The sequence below is a fragment of the Arvicanthis niloticus genome, chromosome 2, assembly GCF_011762505.2.
Source record: "Arvicanthis niloticus isolate mArvNil1 chromosome 2, mArvNil1.pat.X, whole genome shotgun sequence".
NCBI classification, from domain to species: Eukaryota; Metazoa; Chordata; class Mammalia; order Rodentia; family Muridae; genus Arvicanthis; species Arvicanthis niloticus.
In genome coordinates this window covers 147,695,839-147,701,439 of record NC_047659.1, presented here as the reverse complement: position 1 = coordinate 147,701,439, position 5,601 = coordinate 147,695,839, and positions in this window count along the sequence as shown.

Below are 5,601 nucleotides of genomic sequence, written 5' to 3'. Positions count from 1 at the left end.
TGGTGTGGCAGAATGTACCCTGGGTGGGCTCTGTTGAGGCAGTCTCCCCAAGGGAATAAGGAAAAAGGTCCAGGAGGACAAGGCATTCTCAGCCTTCTTGCACTGTGCCTTCCTTACAGTCGAAGCTTATTCACTTATTGCCTGATGGAGATAAGGGAAGGAATGGGGCTCCAGATGAAACACACAGCCCAAGAGCCCCACGGCTCACCTGACCTGGATCCAAAGGCAAGGACACTTAGGGCTTTCAGTGTTCCAGGAGGCAGCCTCTGTGACCACTTCCAACCACGTTTGTACTGCCAAGGGGTCCAGCGGAAACTGGTGTGTGGGCAGCTATGGCAAGGACTGAGAAGTGGAAGAAGATTAGCTCTGTGATGGCCAAAGCCCCATTCCTGCCTTGCTGGTACTGAATTCTAGGGGTTAAGACAGACTTCCCTGGCAGCTGCCGGACAGCTGCTCACTGCCATGAAGATTCTATCCCAGTGAGACGACAGACATGGACAGCTACTGGGTGTGAGCTCTGGGTCTGTGCGCTGTGTCAGGTAGCCCAGGAACCTAAAACAGGGTCCCCTAAGCCCCATGCAAACGTACCGTGGGCCATTTCCTGCTTGTCACAGAACAGACTGTCAGTGTGATTAGGGCAAGGAGATGTTGGGTGGAAGTCTGCTCACAATGGTGGGAGGTGAGTCGTTTGTCCAGGGAGCAGCCAGGCACTAGAGGGAGACAGAGGACCAAAGCAGAGGTCAAGAGGACCTCTAGTCCTTACAACCTAGTAAGTGGCCCCCCTCCATGTCTCCGGTCTAACCAGTGGCTCACTCATCCCTGCACTTTATGCTGGGAAACTGAAGAAAGACTATTCCTTCCAGCCAGGTTTTCCCAGATGAGGAACTGAGGAATACTATGAACCAGTTCCTCCCCGGGAAGGTTCCACCCAAGTCCAACCAGGATGATGAGTTCTCTGAGAACAAATCAAACCCATACACACACATGTACATACCAACACTACCTACACATGTAGTACATGCATCTACACAGCAGACAGTATATACCAGAGACACGCATATATTATGTGTGGTGATAAAGCTCTAGGGCCATATTGCTCCACCACAATAGGTAACAAGCTCCTAGGGGAAGGTAGTTTCTTCTGTCTTCCTGAAGGTCAGTGGGACCCAGCGAGTAGCCTAGAGCAGGAGTCCTAAATTTCAAGGTCCTGACTAGATATTCTCTGAAATGTGCTATTGGGAAATCTCAGACTTGGGTGTCCATTTTGGAGATAGATTGGGACCTGTTAAGGCTACAGGTTAAGAGAGTTCTTAGGCTTATTTTATAACTAGGGTCTTATGGATGTAAGAAGTGGGAGAAACGCCCCTGAGACCAGGGTACACAAGCACTACGTCCTCATGGGTACAAGCTCAGCACAACTACATATACCTGGGGCTTCAGTCCGGAGCAAGGCAAGAGCAAAGCTGAGCCTGGGTGAAAACGCCCAAGGAGTACACTCAGGGTTATGACTCAGAGATAGAAAGCCTTTGTACCTCTAAATGTCTGTGTCTATCTCGGACCATTGCAGGTTAGGGTGATATGTGCCATGGAGCCAGGTAAACTATGAACAGTAAACACAGAGGCAGGCAGATGGACTCAGAGCCCGGCTGGCAGTGGGTGTGGATGCTGCATATGGACCTGAAGTGCATCCCTCACACTCATCCTGAAGTCACTGTGATACTCAGATGGGCTAAAAACCTCAGTTTCCTTAAATGTTTCTAGGACTGTCCAATCATAAAATAATGTCTACAAGGTCAGTCTCTGGTTTGTCAGCTTGTGAGGTGCCACCCTTTCCTGATCTTAGCAGTTTCAGAGTGACATGTCCTTGCCTGGATAGACAGGAAGCCTAGAGCTTGGAACAGTCCAGGTCTACTGAGTTAGTAGAGGACCCTGACACAGGTGTAAAGTGTCTATGCTCTGTCACCTGGAGTCAGGAAGTAGTAGACAAAGATGGCTGGACCTGGACCTGGGCCCTGAGGTATGTCATATGTTGGGTGCTCCAGAAGGCCTGCAACAAGAGCATTGCAGGTGGGACATCTGCAGAACAGCATAGCTTTGCACACCAGATGAGGAGAGGCAGTCAGAGAAAATTCTGGACACTGAGGGTTTTGTTAGTTGTTTTTGTTTGTTTGTTTGTTTGTTTGTTTTTTTCGAGACAGGGTTTCTCTGTGTAGCCCTGGCTGTCCTGGACTCACTCTGTAGACCAGGCTGGCCTCGAACTCAGAAATCCACCTGCCCCTGCCTCCCAAGTGCTGGGATTAAAGGCGTGCGCCACCACTGCCCAGCAGTTTTTTTTTTGTTTGTTTGTTTTTTTAAGGGAGTGGAAGAGAAAAGAGCCTCACTTTGTAGCATTGGATGGCCTGGAACCCACCCTTTAGACTAGGCTGCCTCAAACTTACAGAGGCAAATCTGATTTCCTCTGCCTCTCAAGTGCTAGGATTAGAAGTATGCACCACCTTGCCCTGAAGTGTTGAGGCTCTTCACAGGCAAGTTCAGGGCTGGAGGTCAGGGTTTTTGTTGTTTTGGTTTGGTTTTTGAGACAAGGTTTCTCTGTGTAGTCCTGACTGTCCTGGAATTGGCCCAGCTGGAGTTTAGGTTTAAGGAAGGAGGCCATGGCTTGTGGGCAGTGAACTGTGGTTTTTAGTTTGAGTATGTTTTGATTCAGAAAGGAAGTGGCATCCAGCATATGGGGAATGATCTTTGACTGGGCCCAGGGAAACACAGGGCTAGAAGCAATGGCTACTTTAGCAGTGAAATCTAGGGCATTCGGGTGGAACAACCTGGTGGCAGGATTCTTTAGGCCATCACACCAGCCAAGTTCCAACTGGAGGCAGAGACCTACCGTGAGTCTGGACCACTTCTGTTTACATAGACTTGCACGCTGTGGCTAGGGCCAGAGAAATATTTGTTCTTCAACCTGTTGATCTGGGGTGCTCCCTGGAAGCTGGGGACCTGGGATGTATTCTTACCAGCACAGGTCACTGCTATTCAGCTCTGACGCTACCTAAGCTTGGGCCTACAGAGCCACAGCATGGACACAAACAGGAGCAGGAAAACTGTCGCCCACTCAAAGGCTGCACACGTTCCATGGGCCCAGCCATCTGCATCCTCCAGGACTTGCAGTGGCTTTTCTCTGCATTCATTCCTCTTGTGGAGTCTCTGGAGATGCTTGCCACGACGATCTCCTGATCAAGTGTAAGTAGCTAGGGGGATTGAGACATGTAGAAATAACTCTGGAATTGTGGTTTCTTTTAAAAACAAAGAAATATAAGAATATGGTTTTTTTTTGGGGGGGGGGGCTGGAGAGATGACTCAGCAGGTAAGAGCACTGACTGTCCTTCCAAAGATCCTGAGTTCAATTCCCAGCAACCATATGGTGGTTTGCATCTGTAACAGAATCTGATGCCCTCTTCTGGTGTGTCTGAAGATAGCAACAGTGTGCTCATATACATAAAATAAATAAATCTTTTTTTTTTTTTTTTTTAAAGAAAAAGAATGTTTTTGTTTTAATCCCGGGTGTGGGGAGTGGGGATGTGGGGCTGCTTCAGATTGTCCACAGCAGCTGACTATGATTTGACCCTGCTCTAGCAGAGGTGTGGTTTTGCCAGCTGCAGAGAGTTTCTGCAATTGTGTGATGTTTGGAATTCTGAGAATTTTTTCAGAGGGTATATAAATGCTAGGGCTGGAGGGAGGGTTTTTAGTTGGTTGTTGCTGGTCACAGTTTGTTAAGAGTCATGCATGGGAGAGGAGGAGGAGGAGGAGGAGGAGGAGGAGGAGGAGGAGGAGGAGGAGGAGGAGGAGGAGGAGGAGGAGGGAGGGATAGATATCCTGACCAAGAAGATCAAACTTGCCCCAAGGAACTCTACTCCTAATCAATAGGAAGTAGTCTAACAATAATGTTGCCCCTTTCCAACCCCTGAATTTATTTAGGAATCTCTTTCTTTTCCTCTCTATCCTTCCCGCCCCCCCCCCCCCATCCAGTGTTGGGGTATTGAAAGGGTGGAAGAAAATGGGTGGAGAAGGGTGGAAGAAAGAACTCATAAAGTAGCAAAAGACAAACTACAAGCGGTACCCAATTGGGCTAGGCAAAATGGGGGAAATTTTATTTCAAACCCTATAGAGAAAATGACAGTAAACAAAGAGATGGATTTTTTTTTTTTAAACTCAAGCAAAATTTTTATTTCAGCTGCTACCACTCAGATATCTTCTACTTTGCTCCCGGAGAGGATTTTTTCTTTTTCTTCTTATGTTCTGCTTTAAAAAGGAATAAAAGACTGGCTGAGCAATTGGGGATATTGCAGGTGAAAATAGAGGGGCCTGAGAAACAAAAAAGGCTGAAATGGGAAAAGAAAGGGGTCACTTTGCTCTCTCATTTCTGAAAGGGTTGCAATGTTGGCTGTGCAACTGAAAACTGTCAGGAGCCATAATGGGACAAGCTAATAACTAGCAGGTGATCATCCTGAAATGCTTGCCTTGGATTATTATATAATCTGCAACAAGTGAGCCCTTATTCAGCAAGGCTGTAAGGGACTGATTTTAGGAAAGATTCCTGCTATTAGTATGCTTTTCGTATTATTATTAAACATATGTAACAATCACTAAGTAATAGCACACCCCTTTGGAGCAGATCTCTGCAGATCCACGAAGATGTACTGTCTTGTAGTGATGCTACATAGACAAATAGATGACTTCTTAAGTCTTAATGATGATCCTATAAAAATTCCTAAAATTATATCAATGATTATTATTAAGCTCTTTTATAGTGGGACTGCTATTAGGTCCCTTTCTGATAGTCAAAACTGCAATGAAAACTCTGCCAGTCTCCCAAGTGTCATCAGTTAATTGCTCTTAGATAGTAACCAGACTTTCTCCTACTCAGAGCACATTCCAAGAGGTTGTAAAACAGTTAACCAAAGGTCACTAAAAGGGAACTAACAATTTATTATAGGTGCTGGGACAAGATAAAATATTGCCTGGGTTTATCTATACAAAACTTCATTAATTTCTTATAGTTTTAAACCTTCAGTGAACCTGTGGAGTTAGACAGGCGATGGATAATTACTCCTAATGGATATGCATGTGAACATTCTCTGTTGTAAACTTCCGTTTCAATTTATGATTTGATTTTTGGTGTGAACTTGTGATGAACTTTGTAACATGTGACCGTGTACTCTGAAAGATGGATAAGTACTGAGGACAAAGGGAGCTTCATTGTCCCTTCCTTTTCCCCTGCCTAGAATTTTTTTCCTTATTAGATTTTTTTAGAACTTAGAACTTTTTCCTTATTAGATTTTTTTTTCCTTTCCCCCTCTTAGGACCTTTCTGCTTTCCCCCTCAGATAGCTTTCATAGGAAACTTTTTACACTTACTAATAAACTCTAAGTGTTTTTTCTTCCTGCGACCTCAGACTAGCAGGCATAAGTTAGAGTCCAGCAGCTCCTGCTGAGATAGAACAAACTCTATTTACTTAGTCCTTTGTTGTTTTGGGGATGAGGTGCTAAGTGTCAGAAACTGCAGTTTCTGGCCTCAGAGGACCACAGAAGTCAGGTCAGCTACAGTAGC